The sequence below is a fragment of the Miniopterus schreibersii genome (assembly GCF_964146895.1).
Source record: "Miniopterus schreibersii genome assembly, chromosome: 15".
NCBI classification, from domain to species: Eukaryota; Metazoa; Chordata; class Mammalia; order Chiroptera; family Miniopteridae; genus Miniopterus; species Miniopterus schreibersii.
In genome coordinates this window covers 18,248,423-18,272,948 of record NC_138115.1, presented here as the reverse complement: position 1 = coordinate 18,272,948, position 24,526 = coordinate 18,248,423, and positions in this window count along the sequence as shown.

Here is a 24,526-nt window from a genome sequence, read left to right as displayed (position 1 = left end):
GCAAGGAAAAAAAAAGGAAATAGAAGACATACAGATCTGAAAGGAAGAAATAAAACTGTCCCTATTTGCAGATGACCTGATGTAGAAAATCCTAAGGAACCTTCAAAATCTCCTAGAATAGTGACTTCAACAAACTCATGGGATACAAGATCAACATGCAATAATTAATCACATTTCTATATACTAACAATGCAGAAACTAAAATAAACCACAATGCCAATTTTAATTGTTCCAAGGAAAAATTAAATTCTTAGTTGTGCACTTAATAAATCATGTACAAGATTTGTATGCTGAAAATTACAAAATGCTAATGAAAGAAATCAAAGATCTAAAAAAATGAAGAGACATACCATGTTCATAGATTAAAAGATTCACAAAATAAAGGTGTCCGTTCTACCCAAATTGATATACAGTGGTACCTTGGTTTTCAAACGTCGCCATTGACAAACATTTTGGTTTACGAATGCTGTAAACTCCAAAGGAAATGCTTCAGTTTTTGAAGATGCCTCAGAAGTCAAACATGCCACATGGCTTCTGCTGAGTGCAAGATCCTGAGGCCTAGCTGTCGGCTATTGATCCCTCAGGTTTCAAACATTTCAGAGCTCGAATGGTCTTCCAGATTGGCTTACATTTGAAAACTGAGATACCACTGTATAGGCTTAATACAATTCATATCAAAATTCCTGGAGATTTTTGTGGCTACAGATTATAAACTTTACAGTTTATGAGATATAGTCTACAGCTTGTAAGAAAAGGCAAAGGGATTAGAAAAGATAAAATACATTTGAAAAAGAAGAAATCTACCTGATTTTAAGGCCTATTATGTAGCTAAAATAATCAAGGTGGTGAGATAGACACATAGATTCATGTAACAGAAAAGAGAACCCAGAAATAGATTCATATAATATACCCAATTGATGTTTGACAAAGATGCAAAAGAAATCAAATAGAGCAAAGATAGCCTTTTCAACAATGGTGTTGGCAAAACTGGACAGCAATAGTTTCTGTTGTTGTTATTTTATTTAATGAGCCTTGGGCCTTACTTTCACGTATTACATATTATATAACAATTAACTTAAAAATGGATCATGAACTTAAATGTAAAGCACAAAATTTTAAAACTTTTCGGAAAAATATGAGAAAAAATATGACAAAATATAGGGTGTCCAAAAACTGTGTACACACTTTGAATAATTATTAATTCCAATGGATTAAATCTGAAAAGAAAGAAATAACAATTGAGCTATCAGCTGTTACTTGTGTATACATTTTTTGGGATACCCTGTGTATATATTATTCTGCATTGTGGTTCTTTTCATCTAATAGCAGATATTACAAACAATTTAACATCAGTTTCTTATTCTTTTTATTTGCTATTATTTCTTAGAAAAGATTTTTTTAACCACGAATATTTAAGTTCACTTAGGTACATTCAACCTGCTAGAAAAGATTTCCACATATTTGCTCCCAGTTGTGTCTAAAATTAATACCTTTTCAGTGTGTGTGAGTCTCCTTTGCTTTCTATTTCTACCAGACAGAATAAAAACATGCAGTACCAATACTTCAAAATGCCCTCAGTAAACTTTTACGTGGTCTCTAAATTATTCTCCATGCCTATGCTCGCCTCTCTGATGAAGGAGCCACAATGTCTAGGTGTATAAATAGCCCTCGGGTTTCATTCAAGCAGCACCTATCACAGTCTGTTTTCCTTCCTTGGGCATTTTCAGGCTAAGCATTATTGCAGCTATAAATCACCCATTCACAGACTCATTTCCCTGAAAGGGCCTAAGAGCCTCTCGAGTGTTCTGTATTTGAGAAAACATTGATCTGAGCTAGAAGCTGTGTGGCAGAGTGGAAAAGATTCTAGATCAAGTGTGAAAGCAGCCAGGTTCTGCCCTCATGCACCCTAAGCACGTTGCTTTCTACCCTGAGCCTCAGTTTCCTCATTGGAGTGAGAAGGACTTGAGTAAGATGGTTTCCAGGCTGAAGCTCTGAGGATTCATGACTCCTTTTAGACTGGAAGATCAAAGTTTTGTGTCAGTTTTACTCAACTGGCTGATAATTACCATATCAAGCATCCTCATGCTCTCTGTATAGACAGAGTTGGGCGTTAGAGCAGTTTCCTGGTAATTCATTAGATAAATGAAAAAAATTTTTATTCTTGCTTATCTGAAACATTCAAAAGTGTTTTGTTTCAACTCTCAACTGAACTGAGCCTTTACCAGTTCATAGTGCCTTTCAGTAGTCAAAATATCCATTATGTATATGTACATCCAATCATCATATTATACACCTTAAATGTATATAATTATTTCTGTCAATTATTCCTCAGTAAAGTTAAAAATGTTCATTATTTTTATATCATAGCATGCGTTATGATTTCTCTACATTTAAGCTAGTTGAATGTCTTAATATTTTAATTTAAGGAAACATTTTTTTTGAATGAAAGAAACTTGGTTATTGGTCTGAATTCAATTAACCAGATATTTTGTAAATCACTTTGTGAATGGGGGCAGACACAGCTTTCTCGTGGCATTTGCAAAACACGGTCTTTTTCTCAGAAGCAAATACTGAAACTTATGCTAACAGAAGATGGTTCACTCTTTTTGCACCTTATCAAGGCCAATGACATTAGACAATGTGCAGGCTCTGCTAATAACCCCATTCTAAAGTACTCATCTATGGTATATTCGGAGGACAGTGTCCCTAGGGAGTCTCTTAAGCAAAAGTGATCATAATTTTGATTCTGTAACCCCCAAACACTGAACACAAATAATTGAATCACAAGAAGTAAAAACAGCCAGTCTAGGCTGGGAAGTGGCCTATGAAAGAGTCTGGATGAAGAGAATCTTCTCTGTGAGGAAAAACAATGGTCAATTAAGTCAGTCAGATCCTTAAGCAAATTCAGTATAAAGAGCACATATTCCAATAGAGAGAAATAGAAATAAAAACTGATGAAGCCAATATGAAATAAAAAATAATTCAAAGATCAAAAGAAAATTCCCCACATGTTTAGTACTAGACAGTATCTTATTAAGTAACTAAATTAAATAAAACAAGAGTTCCAAGACAAGATTATTTTAAAAAATAAACAAAAAGGAATTTCAGAGCTGAAATAAGTTTAAGAATTAGACTATATTAGGGAATTAGGAGTGATGGTTAGAGAAAGTAGGAGAATGCTAGTTTTCTAATATTTTAGTAAGAAAGGTAAGAGATAAAATTGTAATATTATTTAAAAATAATAATGATACCAATCTTTTAATGTTTTTCACAATACTATTTTTTAACTTTGGAGGGATTGTTGAGAAAAGCCCTACATTGTATAGTAAATAATTATTTGATATTGAATTCCTTCTGTTTCTTTTATTTTTGTTAAATTTGCATAAAATTAGATTAACCACCCTGATAATTAGCGTTTATATAATAATGCCATTTTTTGCAGAGTTTTTCTAGTTTATAATAATGCATTGTCCTGTCTTCATATGTACACGGAGACATTGGGATGGCACTCACCGACTGGTAATAATAGTTACTTCTGGAGAGTAAGATTGGTTTTAGGTGATTTTTAAATTTTCTGCTGTGTGCTTTTCTACATTTCATTAATTCCTTAATGAAAGCATGAGTTTCACAAAAATAAATTCATTTAAGAAATGTGATCTGGTAGAGTGTGTCCAAAATCCTGAGATGAGGCACAGAAATATCCCATTTTCTCTTTCTACAGTTGTGATCAGAGACGATTATAACTAAACAATAATGCAAATACCTTTAGCTCTTCTCGGAAATAAACGCTAAGATATTTTTACACTTTTTCACATCATCATCAAAATCTTACAGAAATGGAATTTCAGTGACCATCTGATTCAAATGTTCACCTTCCCTTTTATTTTTTAAATTTGAGGGTTTGTGCATCCTCTTTAGAAGCTGGAGAACAAACACTACGAATACTGTCCCCCAAAAAGAGCCTATGTTCACAAAAGATTTGTACTTCTTGAGGGAGTCCATGGGATCCTTGCAGTTGAACCCCACTGGCACCAGATGACAGTCCCCTGTGTGTGCTACATGTCCCTGCAAGTAGTGTCATTTTGATCCCCAAAATGTACCTTGCCACCCCTCCCCATTGTTTAAGTGGTTCACTCTTGTGTACTTTTGCACCTGAGGATGCATATTATAATCAAAAGCATGACATTCTCATGTCAAAAATGACACATAGAACCAATAACAAGAACAAAGGTGTGTTGTTGATGAGGGGGAAAAATTATCCTCCACAAGGGCAGAAGTCAGACAAATCATTCTCTGAAGTACATGAAGCTTTATAAATGATACGCACACAGATGCCGAGGTAATCAAGGACAGTCACTGAGCGTTATTTGTCTTGAGAATCATAACATTTCAAGATAGAAAACATCGAGAACAAATGAGTCTGACTCCTTGTCTTTGCCACTGCAGAGCTGCTGTCTGCCACCAAATCTATGTATTTTTCCACTCCAGAGTCAAATTCCCAAGGTGACAGCAATTCTGCCACTTGCCTCGGGAGGTGAGTCTATCATCGAGCACTGCCAGCAAGATGTCGCTGAGAGTAAGCCTAAATGTTTCCATTATTTTCATTCCATTACTCTCAGTGATCCCCTCCTGGGCCATTTTAAATACTGTAATTTCACTCTCTGTTTTTATTTCTTTCAAGTATTCACACGCTATCATTATTCCCCCTTGCATTTGTCCCTAAGCTCTTTTAATCTTTCCTCGTAAGTAAACCCCTTCACCATTGTTTTTTTTCTCTGAAGACATGAGTATAAGGGTACCTTTCATTTTTCTTCATTGTATAGGAAAAATATGTTCATTTCTAAAAGTTTCCCAGGAGATAAATCACCTAGATCCCGGAGAGCTGTGAGGTTCTGACAGTGCATTACTTGCTCGGCTGATGATGCTTGAATTTGGGAGCCATTCGCATGAAATGGGTCCCAGTGGATCATTTGACACAGCGTGCGGTGTTGACAATAGTGCGGAGAATCCCTCACTGGCTGGCTTGGCCGATGCACACCACGACGGTGAGGTCATGGGCTTCAGCTTGGATGCCAGCAAGAAATTCATGAGATGTATCACTAATGAGAACAGAGAGTTTATTGGGCAGCTATGAGTTCAGTTCCAATTATTCAACTGTTTTCCAGGCTTCCCCGACTAACACTTATCCATAAAACATGCTGTTTGCACCTGAGATGCATTCGTGATTCCTGCTCTCGTTTGGAAAGCTCGGAGACATGGTACGGATAATGACGAACGAATGTTTTCATGCTCTCTGAGCTGCAAGAGATCATTACTGCTCAACTTCCCAGTTCAAATTGGGTCCCAGGGCTTAGCCGCACTTGCGTCAGGACGGTCCAGAGCTCTGCGGCAGGGAATTGAAGAGCTTTCATCTGTAAGTGAGCACTGCGGCCCTTCCCCTCTCTGTTTTACACCGTCGGGCCTCAGAAGTGGATAAGTTATTGGAACCACGATTATCCCACGTTAGGTGGTAACAGAGGCCTTTAGAATAAAGTGTACTTCACATCTCAAACACAACAAAAATAGATTATTCGGAAAAGTACAGGTTTTCAAAAGAAAAGTGCAATTCTCCTAAGAAAATGATTAAAAACAACATACATTGCCCTCAACTATTCCTCAGCCTTTTCTATCACTTTCCATGAGCCACTCCGGGACACTGCACCCTGGATTTCCCTCCTTGGCTAGGCTTTTTCGTTCGTTTGCTGTTGTTGTTTTTCTGTTTTATTCACTTCTTGTCCCTCTAATATAGCTGTTCCCCCAAGAACTTTTTCTTGAACTGGATGTTTCAGTGCTCATTATTTTTTCATTGGGAATCCATACTCAATTTCATTTCATCGGTTAGCTTTCTATGAGTGACTTCCAAAGCCCTATAATATCGCCGAGGTACAGACAGACATATCCACTCTGGCTGGTGGCACAGCTCAAACTAAGTTAAACTTTCCATCCTAACTTTCCTAGTTTTGCTGAATGACTCCGTTTTCCCCACGTATCACATTCCAAAACCCAGGATCAACTATGAATCTTTCCTGCTTTTCCTTCTTTCCTAATAATGAAATTTGCAGCCCAGTTTTATTTCTTTTCAAAGGAAAATTCTTCAGTGTATTTCTGAAGATCTATTAAACTTGCTTTCTACCCCACTTTCCCATAGTCAGCCTCTCCCTGCTCTAATCAGTCAGTCTTTTCCATGTATGTTAATATGTGTTACCTAAGAAAAGATTTTCAGGATCAAGTGTGCTTGGCAAATATGGCCTAAAAAAGATATTTAACCTCAGGAATTCTTAGAACTTTTAACATCACAGTGTAGACTGTGGGATAGAATATGCCATGTTTATGAAATTTATTGATAAAGGAATCTATTTTTGAGAGAAACAAGTGCTTTTTGGAACACAGGGAATTTTCTTAGACTTATCTGCCTAAAACACTTACCTTCTAAAGCCCAGTCTTGGGGAAATTTTTTTTCTAAGATTCACATTCAGAAATGTATTGTTTTCCAAAATGTAATACTAACAGGTTCCTCTGATATTTCCTTTGCATTCTTTGATATGGTCACATGATTAGTTAACATTCCTTTGTTTTCCCAGTTCCATACCCTCATTTATAATAAACATTTCAACAGATCCATCTTCCTTCTGTCTCCTCACCCCCTCATAACTGTCTTTTAACATTCACCCACCCTTCAAGGCCCATATTAAATGCCACTTTCTAAAAGGTAATTTTTCAAAGAAAATTTCTTGAAAGAAGAAACAACTACTGAATTCATTTGTTTTTCAGGAATATCGTTTAGTGCATTTGCATGTGCTTCTGTGTATTTTCTCCCCACGTGAACTCCTAGCTCTCTGACAGCCTGAAATGTATATTACATGTTTTGGGGTCCACACTGTCATTCCCAAATATGCAGAAGATTTATTTGATAAAATTCCAAATAAATTTGTGATTTTAAAAAATCCTAGTAAATTCAAAACAGAATAAAATGTCCTTAATTGGATAAAGGGCTTATGTTTAACAACACCAATAACAAATAGATTCTACATAGGGGAATGTTTGAAGCACTTCCTTTAAAATTATAACTCAAAAAGAATTTACCCCATTTAATTCAGCATTGTACTGGATGTCCTAGCCAGCAAGAAAAGACAGGAAAAAGACATTTAAGTCATAAGCATTAGAAAGAGGAAATAAAGTTTTTACTATTTGCAGATGATATAATAATCTTCTGGAAAACCAAAAGAATCTCCATTTAAATCATTGAGAAGCATTCCACAGAAAAACAAGCATATGAGTAGGTGTTCAACTAAATAGTAATTGGGGGATGCAAACCAAAACTATGGTAAGGGATCATTTTATACAAATTCCATTCATAAAAATTAAGAAATCTGACAATACCAAATGTTGGAGAGACCATAAATCATCAAAAATGTTTAAATCTTTCTGACGGGAGTGTTCATTGGAATGATCGCTTTGGAAAACAACTTAGAATAATTATGTAAATGTGAACATTCTCATATTCTACAACCAAGGAAGTCTTTCTAGGTAATACCCAAGAGAGATGCTTTTATAAGAATGTACAAAATTATGTTTGTAACAGCAATGCAAATGCCCACTAAAATGAGTATGAATAAAATGTGATATGTTTGCGATATTATGAAAGTCAATATATATATTTTAAAACTATAATATGGAGAAATATTAACATTGCAATATTGAGTAAAAAGTTAAGTCCCAGAGGATTGCAAACATCCTAACTCCCTTTTTATAAACACTAAACATGTGTTTGGAATACATAAAGATGTGATAAAATATCATAAGGAAAAGCAAAGAGAAGACTAGACATAGTTACTATGGGAAGGGATGCAGGAAGACGGTACAGGGGAAGCCACAGAGAGTGTCGTGAACCAAGGATTACGATTAATCTAATTCTGCTTAGCTGTATCTAAAATGAACAAACAGCAGACAAGAATTGTGAATGAACTGGACGGTAAAGTGACAGAAGGGGCTCTTAGGTTTCTGGCTTGAGCCACTGAGTAGAAGATCATGCCATTTACTGATGTGGGAGGACGAGATTTCATTTTGAGTTTGTCAGGACAGAAAAGTAATTTTCCCTCTACCTTTATGAGTTCTTAGCTAAGATGCTGGTAATATAAAACAGATTAACAAGAGAAAAACAGACATTTATTAAGATGTGTACAAAAAAAAAAAAAAAAAAAGATGTGTACCTCATCTATACGTGGGAGATACCCAGGGGAAAATGTATAATTGCAAAGGTGGTTGAGAATTCAAGAGTAGATGCCATCTTAAAAGCAAAGTGGGGATATAAGCCTCTTAGCAGAGAGTCAGTGACTTTCAGGAAAGATGCCCGGGCCCTTAGAAGGCTGGATGGGGGAGGTATGGTAGTCTGTGGCAATGTTTCGGGTGGTGTCCACCTCCAGTCTCCTCTCCTGTGATAAGAGCCGATCTTCCCTATCAAACTCCCGGAGAGGGGATTTATGACAACTGAGTTCCTTCTGGAGGATCTGTCTTTAGGCAAATAAGGAGAATTCAGAGAAAGCCTGCATTTGCTGTTTTTCAAGGGCCTGCAGCTCAAAATAGTCAGTATACCAAAGTGGCATATTTTGGGGTGGCGTGTACTGAACTCCTAAAATTCTATTTTGGGGTGTCATATTCTGCTACCTTTCAAGTTGAAGATGAAGTCAGAAAGTCAGGGTGAGATCAGGACTCGTTTGAATAGAGGGCATGGGGGGGCACTGCCTCTGCCCAGGTCCTTATCACTGTCCGTGCCTGGGCACAGCCAGACTACGGGTCCAGGCAGCCTGCGGCTGGAACATCATGTAGCTAAGGTCCTGCCATACAGTCTGAGTGGAAATATGTCACTCCTGAGACCCTAGAGATGACGTAATCATGCAATGGTAGGAACCAATGTTAGTGATCTCTGAGGAGCAAAGGCACCCACAAATTAGGCCTGCCATGAATAGTTATGTGACTAAAGAATAAACTTCTTGTGTGTTTGAACCATTTTATGTTAGTAGATACATATTTTATAGATAATATACATAATTGAGATATAGAAATTTACATATTTAGGTAGATATATTAATATAGCTATTAATAAATATTAATAAAGAGATATTAATAAATATTAATGTAAGTATTTAAATATTTACCACATAATATCTGTGTAGAAAGCAATTCAATCTACCTTACCTAATACAGGAATTACCATTTTCCAGTGAAGTACTGCTTTAACAAAAACTGATAAAAGATGGAGCTATGAAGAGCTCACTGGACCCCAACAGGTAGTACAGAAATAGATTTCTCGGTCTAGAGAGCTGGAGACACGTCTGGGAAAGCTGCTACCCGCAGTCACTGGGAAGGGAGATCAAGGGCACACGGAGCCTGTTGCTCTGGAAGCAGCAGAGGGAATGTGTCAGAATATCAGTGTTGACTGGCTGGCTCTTGCTGCTTATAGCAAGTAATTACAAGCAAGGGTTTGCAAGCAGAAATTAAAGAAGTTTACAGGATTTTAGAAGCCAATTATTTATAGATTGCAAAGAAAATGAGACAATTTAAAAGAAGACCAACGAGACTTCTTGGTTAAAAAAATACAGGAACTCCGCAAAGATAGATCAAGGTTGTTATATTGCTGCCCCAGTCTTTTGTTTCAGAGAGCCTCAAGCTAAGTGCTATTAATTTGAGAGAAGGAGGCATGGGGACAAGAAAGGCAAGAAATACGGAGGATGCATCTAGGCAGACACTTAGGACATGGTTGCTACTACCTAGAACTCCCTAGAAGCAAATAAATCAAAACTCTACCAGAGTTTTGAAAGAATTATATTGCCAACGAAACCACAAGCCGGGCTGAAAGATGCCTTTAACTTAAGTCATGAAACATCCCGAGGGCTCAGAACTTGCACCAGCAGCAAGCAGGCTGCGGAAGCTCAGCAGGGGTGCCTGTGTGCGCTTCAGAGGGGACCAGGGGAGAGCAGGCGAGGAAGAGCATGCAGGGGGAGCTCCCCCAGGCGGCACAAGGACAGTCTGATGACTGCAGGCGAGACGCGTGCTGCACCTCACAGGCCTGCTTCCAGACCCCATCATGCCATGGGACCCGACTGGTCACTGTTTTGCATCTCTCTCTTTTCCTTTTATTTTTTAGCTTAAATATTACTTTTCAGTTATATTTTACATTTAATATTATTTTGTATTAGTTTCAGGTGTACAGCAGAGTGGTTAAAACAATCATGTAGTTTAGAAAACTTCCCCCCGATATTTCCAGTACCCACCTGGCACCATACGTAGGCATTGTAATATCATTGGCTATATTCCCTGTGCTGTGCTGTACATTCCCTGTGTTGTAACCACCAACTTGTGCTTCTTGATCCTTACACTGTTTTAGCCAGACTCCCAAACCCTTCCCTACAGCTTTCTCTTTTTAAATGGGAGTTTTTATCGTGGTCATCCTGTCCCTGTTGAACTACAGCACATTGGACATGTCTAGAGGTCCCCAACCAGGGGTGATTTTATACCCCAGGGGACATGTGACAACATCTGGAGACAGGTTTTGGAATCACGACTGTGAGGAGGCTGCCACTGGCATCAGTGGTTAGAGGCCAAGAATGAAGCTAAACATCCTACATGGCATCTCCCGATACAAAGAACTATCCAAAACCATTTGCCCCTTGAATTTTACCCTGTGAGGTGGGGTATATGACTAAGTAGAAAATGAGCAGAAGTGATGTGTGCTGCTCATTGGCTGGCAATTTTTAGAGGGTAGGTGTCTCCTACGGCACTGGACATACAGACAAAACCTTCTTTGATGATGGAGCCACAAAATGGAAAGAGCCTGGGTATTTCATTCACCACCCACTGACCAGAAATGCCATCTTAGAATGAGCAGTTATAATATATTCAGGGTCTACTTGTTATAGCAGCCCTTCCTGGCTTGATTAAGATGGCACTCTAGAGTCTGTACTTTAATAAGATGACAACATGGGAAGGCCTAAGACATGAATGGCTCTCCCTAGACACTTCTTCCTTATTCATTTGAGTGTATCTTTGGTTCAAATACACTCAGAACTGTGAAAAGGCTACCTACATACACAAGAAATAAACAGTATGACCCCTAACTTTAAGGAGCTCACAGGCTGTTGAGGAGATAAGATGCTTAAAATAACAGCCAATAATACAGAATAAAGAGTTTAGCTAACACTTTCCTCTGAAAGCCACACTTGGTTTGTCCCTATGTCTTCTGGACACGACAATAATTATAAACTTAAATGCCAGCCATAACTTTTTCATATTAAACACAACCATTTCCTGCCTTGTCCACATCTGTGAGAGAGGGGGACATTCTATGAAATAATAAAAAAGAAAATAACATGATGTTTCCCTAGGGAGAACCTGTCAAAAGGCAACCTGCCTTGGAAGTCCTTCCTTCTTTCCTAAAATGATGGGGACGGGGCGCTGTGCTCAGTGGTCACTAAGGAACTACCCAAGGGCCGACGTTTTAAAAAGGGCATGATATTTTCAAATTCTGAGAATGTGAGTGCTTCAATACATGAAGCACAGCTGCTCAGTCTGGCCAATAATCAGCAGAACAAACAAACAAACAAAAGACAGAGGCAGAAAAATTGTTATTATTTTGCCATTTTTAACAACTCCCATTATCTAGTCATTTCAAATGAGCTAAGCACCGTACTCGGTGCTCTGCATACAATACCCATTTAACCTCCAACACTACTGCTATCTGTTATTTAGTCCATTTTACAAAACCAGAAAATTGAGGCTCAGGAAAAGCAAAGGATATGTCCAAGGTCACACAGTTGGTGGGCTGGGAGTCACGGAGATCACTGTGACTCCAGAAGTGTTTTGACCATGTAGTCAAGCATCGGAGATTGGAAACGTGCCTTCAAGTAGAGGTCACCGTGCAGAAAGCACAGCACGCGGAGGGAGCTCACAGGCCGATGGGAGTTGACCAGAGTCTGGCCTGGGTAGCTATCACTGCACAGCACACTACTCTAAAATTTAGTGACCTAGAAAATATTTTCCTCTTTATTATTCAGAGACTCTTGTGGGCAGGAAATTCAGGAAGGACTCAGTAGGGAAGTTTGGATATGAACCATGTGGCATCAGCAGTAGCTGGGGCTGGAGGACCCACCACCAAGGTCTCTTTGTTCATACATCGGGCACCTTGGTACATCCTGGCCTCTCTGTCTCACACCACGTTCCATTTCCACACTAGCTCAGGGCTTTCACAACAAGGGAGCCTCAGGGATGACACATATCTTATGAGATTGCTGGCTTCCAATGGGGGAGAAATACGAAGATGCCAGGACAGCTAAGGGCTACGCTCCAAACAAGCACAGCATCACTTCCACCATATCTATTAGTCAAAGCGGTACAGAAGCTGCCAGGACTCAAGGGGTGAAATAGGCCCCACCTCTTGGTAGAGGAGCGTCCAGGCCAGACTGCAGGGGAACCCCAGAAGTGGGAGGAAATGTGGTGTCATCTTTGGGAAAGACAACCTGCTCCACAGTCAGACTCCCCAGGAGGTAGTGTGGTAGGAATTTAGGAAACTGGGACAGGATGGGAAGATTATCAGATTAAGCATAAAGGTTTTCCTGACTGAAGACACCTCCCGTTCAGCAGGCTAAGACAATGCCCAAGTAAGCTAACACAAGGCAATGCCCAGGTAAGAATGATATTTTAAAAAACAGAAGCAGCTATTAAAGGTAGGAAGACGTACTTCAGAAAGCGGGCTGGAGTGAAGTTATTGAAATGCACAGACTATTTATATCAGCACCCACATGCCAAAGCCAGTTTTAGGTGCTTGGGATACAAAGATTATAAAACAATTCTTTACTTCAAGAGGCTCAAAGTCCAATTTTCTGTGGTCACCCCTCAAGGCTAAAATCATGGAAATGGAGATAGAGGAAGCAAAATAGAATCAGCACAAAGAGAACAATTGCCTCAAAAAACCTGGATTAGAAGAATGTGCGGATTCCTTGGTGAATTGGGACCACTTATTAAATGTGAATCCCACCTGAATTAAACATAATTTAAATACCTGTATTTGCACATTGAGGGCTGGGCAATACATGGTATTTATAGCCTCATTCACTCTTTCTGTCCCTACTAAATCATAGCACCATTTCCTCCCGAGGCTACAAGTGGCTTTAATATCCTTTTAAATATACTCCAGGCAGCCACTACAAATCTGTCAAGTTACCACGCAAGAGGAGACCTCCCTGCCGTCATGTTGGTGTGAAGCATTTCTCAGTTAGTGCTTTTGAGTCTAACCTTCTGAGTTGACAACTGAACACATCTAAAGACAATTCCCCATTCAATTAGTGTATTCCTCCCTATAGTAAATCACCTGGGGGGGTCTTTGAAAAATCCCATTGCCTAGCTGCACCACAGGCCAATTAAATACAAATTCCTAGGGAGCAACAGTATTTTTTTTTTAAACTTCTAGAGACGACAATATGTAACCAAGGTTGCAACCCACTGCATTGCCTAAACAAGAATGCATCCTTTGAAAACAAAGATAGTAATTATTCAGCAGGCTCCCAAAGGGGCACGTTTGCTGATGAAGGCATTGCCAGATGACTGGGTCTTATTCCCAGTTGGTTTAAACTCCCCACCGATCTCCAGATGCCGAATAGTTCACACTTGCTTCCCTGTGTATGCTGATAAAACCTCAGAATTAATCAGTACATTACAATGAGGATTTTGTTGTTTTCTTGATCTTGGTCATTTTTCATCTGACATTAAGCAGACTAGGGCAGCAAAGAGTTTTTAAACATATAATAATATTGGATAAAGAAGTGTTAGGCTGTTTTGTTTCTCCACTGGCTTACTTGAAATATTGACATTATTGGGAAAAGTCACCAAAACAAAAACACCAGAGATAATAAAAATGCCCCATTAGAAAGGAATTGATCACATCAAAATTAATGATTTTCAGCCAGGAACAATGCCACTCTCTGGCTGTCAACTTAACGCAATTTCAATTTAACTGAGCCACTCCATCATCCGAATTAGAGGGACAGACAGAGATGAATGAAGGCGATTCGGAGGCTGCTTATGCCGTGTGCCCTGGGTAAGAATGAATCCTGGAAAGTGTGTTTATCTCTTCACGTCCCTCTCCCTCTCTTTCCTCCCCCCTCCCCGCCGTGAGAATTGCCTTTTATAATTGCAGTGATGGAGCTGTCCTCAAATCCATCTTAATCAATGGCTGCCATGTTCATTTTCTTTGTTAAAAAATGTGAAAGGGAAAGTAATGGCACACTTTGGAGTGAACTGTTACTGTTCCTGGGTTTCTGACCCAGCTGACATTATCCCCTCTGCCTGCCTTCCCGTGGAATCCATGGCTGTTTCAGCAGGTGTTGGGAGGGCCTCTGTTCAGTTCTCTGTTATGACACTAGGAAGCTTTCTGTCAGTATGTAGAATACTTCCATATCTCCCTTTTTTTGTGAGGAGAGTGAAACAAGGGCTGAAGGATTCACAGGAACCTCACCTTGGCATTAATCGTGATACTGATTCAGGAATCATTTCTTAAAAGCAGACATCAGCACACCCTCCTAGGCTGCAGGACTTCAAGTACGAGTAAGACACGGCCCCTCTACTCAGGAGCAGTTACAGTACAGCGTCTACCCAGACAGAGCAAGGCTAGGGAGACTGGCCAGCTGGGATCAAACACGCACTTTTGCCTTACTTCCATGCTTTGAGAACGTTCTCTTAGCAACCATAAAGTGTAGTTACAGTGGTAATTAGGTTATGAACAGCTTAAAGGGGGAACCTTATCTTCTCTATTGTCAGTATTCCTTGAATATTTATTCGATTGTTCGTGTCGGTAGCTAGATATTAAGGAAGGAGACAGAGAGAATCAGACGTTGTTGAGCCTGATGGGCTGGGGAGCTGAATCCAACGGAGCCTGTTTGCTTTACCAGGAAGCTGCAGCTCCATGCACTCCAGGGGGTCGCAGCATAGCCCTGCCAAGGATTATTCCCCTCCCTACCCACGGGGGGGGGGGGGGGGGGGAGTGCACAAAGAGGCAAGCACATGCTCAATAGAAGTCAATAGAAGTCAAAAAGGCACAGGGGGGGAGGTGTTTGACCATAGGGGCCTGTTGATCTAACCTGGGAAAGGGAACAATTGGTCAGGGGGTCGACCCATCAGAAGCCTGCAAAAGCTTAGGAAGTTGATAGGTTATTTTGAAAAACCTCCTGGTCTTTCCCAAGCCCAAAATAATATAACCCCAGGGGAACAAAGAAGAGCTCTCTCTCACTCAGTGACCCGAAGTGCCCCATTCGTTGGTGCTCACACACGACCACCTGGGTTTAGCAGCCATGTGGGCCCCCAGAGAACTAAGCTTTCATATGAAACAGAAACTCTGGACACAGGCTTTTGTTTTGGCCTTGCGGTAGACAAGATTGGAATTGTTCCATGGCAGCATGGACAGAGATGGGACATTGGGGTCCCAAACCCAGGAGGGGCAGCCTTCTATTTTTACCCAAATAAATCTTGCCACACCACAATCTCCTGTGTGTGGGTCCATGGAATGCTTTCCTCAGGATCCCGTGAAAGAACACAATTTCCACCAGCAACACAATGACATCTACTAAATATATATTATGAGTTTCCATGCTAGGTGCTGAGCATAAGGAAATCATGTAGAAAACGTCTCTGTACTCGAAATGTTCACAGATAAGTGGATATATTCAGTACATTCTTGTTGGTTGATAGACAGGAAATGTACTGTATTTCTCAAAGTATTTAAGAGTCTAGATTCTGAACTCGAGCTTCCTGAATTGGAATAATACCTGGCTGCGTGACCTTTGCAAATATCTTACTCCCTCTGACCTTCAGTTGTCTCAGCTTTAAGACGAGTATTGTTATTATAATACCTCACAAAATGTGTAAAGCTATTAAATGAATTAATACTTAGAAAAGTGCCTGAAACACAGTAAGTTAAAAGTGCCTGAACACAAAAATAATAGCATTATTATTACTACTATAAAGTATTATTACAAACTGTTTAACTGGATTTCAAAGACAAAACTTGCCTAATCCTAAAATCCTAACAAGAGACTAACATGATGGCTGGCCAGTGAAAGGTGCTCAATAAATATTTAGTGAGTGAATGAATGAATGTTGAGTTCTTTGTAATACCTGCAAATAAAGCAGCCTATTTCTCCTCTCTGCCATATGACAATTTTTTAATGTAGACAGTAAGCAGTAGTTAAAACTTCATCACAACTTTTCTGTATATCTTCAACCTTAACTTTAATAAGCCGGCTTAACATAGTTAGCCCACCCATAGACCTAGCATCCTATGACTTGCAAAAAATTATTGAAAATTGAGTTTCAAACAAATTACTGAGCTGAGACTTAATTATAGGAAATAGAGATACCAAATAAAATTGTTCTCTCAATGTTTCGTTTTCAGCCGTTGTTTGTTTATGCCCTTCTTCCCCTCCTCCTCATTATCAGCAGAAACCACATTCTCTCGAACAATCCATTTGGTTTTCAAACTACAGGCGCTGGAATCTGCAGAGCTTATGTTGCTGTAAATGGCAGGGGAGGGGCGGGTATTATAAATGCATCCTAAAGAGTTGAAAACATTCTTTGATTCCAGGCCTTCTTTTTCCCTCCTACGTCCGTCAAGCCCCCAAATTGTCAGCAGCAATACTAAGGCTGAATGGTCCAGAAAAGAGCCACTGCCTTTGAGTCGGGACCGTTAGAACTTGATATGCAGAAAGAGCATCTCACATCTTTGCCATTTAGGATTTTTCCCACAACATCTACACAGATGTGCCCGTATCCAGTTTTCTGATCTGAACACTTCAATGCAAAGGAGCCTGTATTTATTTCTAGCACCTAGATAATAATCCTTTCGTATTGCAGAGATGATACCCTTCCTAACTGCCACTAAGAGATCTTAAAACCCTTCATTATTGTGTGGATTACACTAATTTTGTGATTATTGATTTACTTCTTTGGTTCTGTCATGAGACAGTGAGATTCTAGAGTGTCAAATCCTACTTATTTTTGTAACCCCGCTGCTTAAGTAGTGCCCCAGCATACATCAGGCATTTGCTAAGTGTTTACTATGCACAGTGTCATCCTCGGGTCCTGCCTGGCTCACACTATCTAAGACATCCAGTAGCAAACTCTCCTGTGTTCTCCAAACTCAGGTGGGGTAAACACACGGGCCCCAGGCTGCTTTTCATGCCTCCAGTTCTCTTTTTCTCTCCCTTGCAACTTACTTGAAACCTTCCTAGCCTTTTAAAATGTATTTAAGCTGCACTCCACCCTGACACGATCCCCCCTTCCTCTGACCTCCAAGGTGCCAGTAGTGATGTCACACTTGAGTCCCGCCACATGCTGCCTTGTGTTGTCCCTGGAGTGTTCCCATGTGCTGATTGCCTGCTGACCGCGATGTCTTCTCTTCTGTCGTATATGCCATGATGCCCGGCGTAAGAACTCAAGGAATTTTCTTTCAAATTGAATTTGCTTACGTCTCACATGCCAGTCTCTACCGGCAGTTGAAAGCGTGTAAAATGGAAATCTCAGGCAGAATGATGCCTGCAATATTTGATCACGGCAACAAAGCCAGCAATAGGTTCCTTTCGCTTTCAAAATCCTAAGAAACTAGTAATCAATTCAAAAGTGTTAATTTTTGGCTCTTTTATGAAATAAAACTAAGAACATTACTTTTAAAAATCTGCTCCCCCGCCACTCCCCTCCTACTCGGTTATCTCATTGGTAGGGTGTACTTAACGCTAAGAAGGTAGTCTGTTTCTTCCTCTTCTTTTTATTTTCAAAGTTTTCATTTGAAAGAATGCTGTTTAGAATCATTTTGAAAAGATACGAAATGACACTGCACTGCTTTTCCAAGAGGGAGAAAACTGATTGATAGATCCCCTGTCTCTCCTGAGCTCTTTTCTCCTAATTCATCTGTGTAACCCCCACACACCCCTTCTATTCCCAGCCTTCCTCTCTGTCTTCCGCCTCACCTCTCTGAAACTGGAGGGGTGTAGGACCTTCCTTGGAGCCAAGCTAACCCCAATGAGAGATTTTGACCCACAGAGGCTCAAAATAAGTAAATAAATAAAAATGAAAGAAAATGAAAGGAAAGAAAATAAAAAGTCTAAGCTTCCTGGAACAATTCACTGATGTCTTCCTCCAGGTTTTGTGGGATTTTTTGTTTTTGGGGGGTTTTTTTGGATCTCACAACTGACATGAAAATCACTACACAGCCAAAACTATAGGAGAAGACCCCACTTCACCCCACTGGTCGTGCAGGAGAGCTCCAAGCACAGCCACGAAAACAGCACACACCTCCCAGTAATGTGAATGTCTGAGGCACAGTGCATGCCACCCGTGGTCCCCCTGTAATAGAAATAAAAAGATAGGGCCACCATCACTTTACTATCGAATAAAGTTAAAAAACAAGCTTCCTCGCCTTTAAATATTAACTCATACACGTACGGTCAGGTCCAGATGAGAACAGCAGAGTACTGCTGGTCCCTGCCACTGGCTGTGACAATGCAAAGGCCTGATGGGATTTGCACATTGCCTCTCTTTCGGACAGCTCAAGGAGCGCGCTCACTTTAATATATCTCATTCAACCTCACCCACCATGTCTGCACTGGAAAATTCCAGTTATTACCAGAACAAAAATGCCCCAAGTGTAAAACACTGATCTCTGATTAGAGGTGAGTCCCTTCTCTGAGAGACCAACAGGAGGGCGAATGAGGTCCCAGGACCTCAGGCTGGCAGAGGAGGAGATGGGGCTGCCAGGCAGAAGCGCAGAGTAGGCAGGCGAGAGAGAAGACAGGGTTGGCACGGGCATGAATGGAAGTAAAAAGTCAGGGAAGAATATAAGAAAAGGAACAAAGCCCAGGGCGGTTTGCTCAGTGGTTAGAGCATCGGCCTGCAGACTAAAGGGTCCCGGGTTCGATTCCAGCCAAGGGCACACACCATGGTTGCAGGCTCGATCCCTGGCCCCGGGCGGGGTGGGTGTGGGAGGCAACAAGTCCATGTGTCTCTCTCACATCAGCGTTTCTCTCTCTCTCTCCCTTCCACTCTCTCGGAAAAGCAATGGAAAAAAATATCCCCTAGTGAGGACTGAAAAACAAAAACAAAAAACCAGTATGTTTTGTGGAAAATTAATCAGTTAAATTGGTGCGAATTTAGAAGGGCAGATGTCTCCCATATCTGCCATGACTTTGTTTCTCTAGCAACTCTGACTTCTGTCCTTAGTGAGGCATAGCCGTGAATGGCCACATAATTCCATATTTGATGTCCCGTTATGTCCTGGAAACTGCTTTCCTGTGTTTGGGGCCTAGTCCCAAGAGTGTAATCAGGAAGGACAGAGGATATATAATTATTCCCTCTTGTACAGAAAGTATTAGTAACTCGTAATCTCGATTTCTTGACCCAGGGAGCTCCAGAATCCTGCCTGGTCTATTTTAAAGCTTTAAAATTACTGCCAACTGAGGAACACAAGCTTCCCGTGAGAAGTTCACATCAGAAAGGCCTTCTACAACTTCTGTTAGGTGGGCTTCCTTCTTGAAGGAAGGAGAGTAACCAGAATAAAACCAGAAGAGTTTCACAAGTGTCGGTCCCTGAGTCAGGCTGTGACTGGGATGTGGCCACTCCCACCCTTTGATCTGTGCCATGTGGCTGATACACTAAAGTACTTCAAGCCAAATGTTCTCTGTCTCTCCTGTGTCACACCCATGCACCGGAGAGCCGGAGGTACTGGGTCACAGGAACATTAATAGAAAAGTAGATGAGTAAATGTGCAATAAGAATGAGAAGGCGGGAAGAAGCCAAGGGCAGGGGTGGGGGGAGGGCGGAGAATGCGTAATAAAGAGAACCGGGGGCAGAAGGAGGAAAGTGCAGGGACCGGAGCGGAGCGTGGCGACCGGACACCAGGGCCGCTGGAGGGGGCGCCGAGGCTCGGGCCTGCTCCCACGCACTGTTGGAGCCGTCTTGAAATTCTTACTAGCTTTTAAGATCTCTCTTCTTTTGGAATGTAGTTATTTATTGCTATAAGCGTCTCTCTTTGTACTGCTTTTGCTACATCTCCTAAGTTTTGGTATGTTGTGTTTTCATTTTCATTTGTTTCAAGATATTTTCTGATTTCCCTTTTTTGACCCATTGGTTGATCAAGAGTGTTAATTTCCACATCTTTTTGAATTTCCACATATTTGTGAATTTTCCAATAACTGAAGGAATTCAGTTATTGATTTCTGGTTTCATACCAGTGTGGTAGAAAAAGATATTTAGTGTAGTTTCAATCTTCTCAAATTTGTTAAGATTTGTTTCGTGGCTGTCTCTTGTGCCCATTTTTGACTTCGAGTGTATTTTGACTTTGTAAGCATAGCCATTCCTTCTCTCTTTTGTTTACTATTTGCATGAAATTTTTTTTCCATCCCTTCACTTTCAGTCTATACGTGTCAATAAATCTAGAGTGAGTCTCATAGACAGTATATATTTGGGTCCTTTTTCACTAAGGAATTTAATTCACTTATATTTAAGTAATTATTTAAAGTGAAGGTCTTGCCCGGCCGGTGTGGCTCAGCGGTTGAGCATCGACGTAGGATCCAGGAGATCAAGGTTCGATTCCCGGTCAGGGCACATGCCCGGGTTGCGGGCTCGAACCCCAGCAGGGGGCCTGCAGGAGGCAACCGATCAATGACTCTCTCACCATTGATGTGTCTATCTCTCTCCCTCTCCCTTCCTATCTCTGAAATCAATAAAGATATTTAAAATAAATAAATAAATAAATAAAGTGAAGATCTTACTATTTGATTTCGTTCATCATTGTCTGCCTGTCTTGCTCATTTGTTCTCGCTGCCTTTTCTCTTGTGTTTGGTTGATTTCTTATAGTGACATTCTTGTATCTTTTCTCTTTTGTGTCTTCTATAGGTAGTTTCTTTTTGGTTACCTTGAAGCCAACCCAAAACATCTTGTAGTTCCAACTATCTATTTTAAGCTGGTAACAATTTAACCTCAATACAAACCTGCTTACTACTCCTTTATCACACTTTGTTATTAATATCACAGTTTACATCTTTTTATGTTCTGTATCCATGATCAAACTTTTGTAGATATAGTTATTTTTGATATTTTGTCTTTAATGTTTATACTAAAAGTAAAACTAATTTACACACAACCATTACAGTGTTACAGTTTTCTGTATTTGTCTCTGTATTTACCTTTACCAGTGCGTTTTAGGCTTTTGTATGCTTTCATGTTGCTGTTTAGTGTCCTTTTGTTTCAACTTGAAGACCCACTTTATCTACATTTAAAAAGAAGAATGCTCTCAAATAAACAACCTAACTTTACACCCCAAGGAACTAGAAAATAAAGAACAAACCAAGTCCAAAGCTCTCAGGGGAAGGAAATAAGAGCAGAAATAAATAAAATAGAGGCTATAATAACAATAGAAAAATCAATGAAGCTAGTAGTTGGTTTTTTGAAAAGATAAATTAAACTGGCCAACCTTTAGCTAGACTACGAAAAGAAGAGAGAAGTACTGGCATAAAGGAAAACATATAGACCAATGAAACAGAATAGAAATCCCAGAAATAAATCCACACTTTATGGTCAACTTGATCTTCCACGGGGGTGGCCAAGAATACATAATGTGGAAGGGATAGTCTCTTCAATAAGTGGAAAAACTAAAATAATAATAACAAATAAATGGGAAAATTGGGTAACCACATACAAACAATGAAATTGGACCCCTATTACAACAGACAAAAATCTAATCAAAATGAATTAAAAACTTAAATGTTATACCTGAGACTGTAAAACACCTAGAAGAAAACCTGGACAGCTTCTTGACGTTGGTCTTAGCAATTTCTTGCATATGACACCAAAAGAAAAGGCAACAAAAGCAAAAATAGACAAGTGGGACTACACCTGACTAAAAGGCTTCTGCATAAGAAAGGAAACAGTCAACAAAATAAAAGGCAGCCCACAGAATGGGAGGAAATATTTCAAACCAATACCTGATAAGGGGCTAATATCCCAAACATACATTTAAAAAATCCCTATATCTCAAGAGTGAAAAAAACACACCTAATAACTCAATTTAAAAAATGGGCAAAGAACTTGAAGAGATATTTCTCCAAAGAAAACATAAAAATGGCCAGTTGGTCTATGAAAAGGTGCTCAATGTCCCTAACCATCAGGAAAATGCAAACCCAAGCCACACTGAGATATTGTCTCACCTGTTAGAATATATACATATCTCTATGTAGATATATATATGATAATGTTGGAGAGAATATGGCAAAATTGGGGCCCTTCTACACTGTTGATAGGAATGTAAAGTGTTGCAGCTACTGTGAAAAACAGTATGGAGATTTCTCAAAAAAGTAAAAATAGAACTACCATACAATCCAGCAATTCCTCTATAGGTATAGGTCCAAAATAATTGAAATCAGGACCTCGAAGCAATATCTGCACTCCCGTGTTCAATGAAGCATTACTTACAATAGCCAAGATATGGAAACAATCCACATGTTCATGAACAGATGAATAGATAAAGAAAATGTAGTATTTTCATATGATGTAATATTATTCAGCTTTAAAAATGAAAGAAATCCTGCATTTGTTACACTATGGATGAATCTGGGAGATATTATACCAAAGTAAAATAAGCCAGTCACAGAAGGACAAATTACTGCATGATTCTACTTATATGAGGAGTAGAAAGTAGGCAAACTCACAGGAGCAGAGCATAGAATGGTGGTTGCCAGGAGGGGCAAATGGGAAGTTGTTCCAAGGGCATAAAGTTTCAGTTAATCAAGGTGAGTACGTTCTAGAGGTCTGCTGTCAACATAGTGCTCATAGTTAACAATACGGTATTGAGTACCTAACTTTTCTGTTAAGAGGCTAGGTCCCATGTTAAGTGTTCTTACCATTCCCCCCAAAACAAACAAAACAAAAAACAACAAAGAGACATAAGGAAACTTTTGGAGGCGATGGATACGCCTATCACCTTGATTGTGTTGATGGTTTCGCCTTTATATGCATATGTCCAAACTCATTAAATTGCATATGCTAAATAGGTTCGGTTTTTAAAAATAATTATACTGCAATAAGGCTATTTTACTATTTTAAAATAATAATAATAATTTTTTTAAACAAAGGACCTCCCAAACCATGTAGCCGATCCTGCTGGGATCATTTATTCCTTTCCCCACTCTCCAGCTGACTGGACAGTGTTCTTTGTATTGCTCAACCTCATCGCCTCATGAGTGAAGGAGTACTAACAATAGCCCACTGCATAGAGCTGGGAAGAGTCACTAAGATAACGTCTGCAAAGCACTTACCAATGTGCCTAACAAATAGTGAGTACTCAACAGAAGTTGCCTTTTGTCACTATTATTTGTGGTTACTTTGGACGGTGAGCACACGAGCCATCCTGAGCGTCTAGCAGGCAGATTGCATCTACACTTAGAGCTGCATTCCCAAGTCAAGGATGTGGGCAGCGTATATAAAATGTATAATCTAGGCCATAAGACAAACCGCTTTTGCTTTATGGAATCCCCCCTCGTGGTCCTCTGGACCCTCCACGCAGGACATGTGCTGGAAGCCTTCCCCCAGCCTCCCAGGAGACGGGCCCCCGTGTCCTGAGCCCGGCGCACCCCCGGCTCTAGTCCTGCTCTGACTTACCATCTCTCTCTGCTGACCTGAAAAAGCATCGCAGTTGCCTTTGTGTCCCTGAGCCTGGAATGTGTTGTGCTCTGATTTGGGGCTTGGGTGAGAAACGTCTTCTCCAGAGGCTTATTTTTTAAAAACTTACTTTCTATTTTTCATTTGTTTCATTGGAGGACAGACATGTGCCATGTTCTCTAAATAACACCAGATGCCTCTGTTGTGACCTGTCTGTGTTCACCTTGGGTTCAGTCATCTCCAAAGTCAAAGCCAGCAGGCGGGAGATACTAGCACTCAAACCTTTGCTTTCTTTCTCGAGGTCCCCCAAACTACACACTCTGCTCTTCCCCATGTGGGCTGGAGCTCATGAGCCTGTTGCCTAGCTGCAAGGGGCGCTGGAAATACAAGAGCATCTTTAAGATACTTGAAACATAATAAGAAAATTCAACTGTTTGATTTGAGAAAAGATTGGCCCAGCAGGTAACACAAAAGGATGGTGGGAATATTGAAAAGAGACTGGCAGTGGGTTAGGCAAGAAATACGAAAAACAAAAAATAAAACGATACAGGATATTATTATTTCAGCTTTACCCTAGCATTATATGACAACTCTCAAAAAAAATAATGCTAATGTAAGACAATGGCAGTAACAGAACAACTTCAAATGTTCTATTTTCCTTTGTAAAATGGTTGCAAAAGGAAAATTACTTTTGATTATAGAGCTCTGTCAGAATCTACTTTCTTATTTGGGGGTTGATACTTATACCACATTCAAAGTCTGGCAGCATGAAGATTTATGGAACAGGCACAAAAGA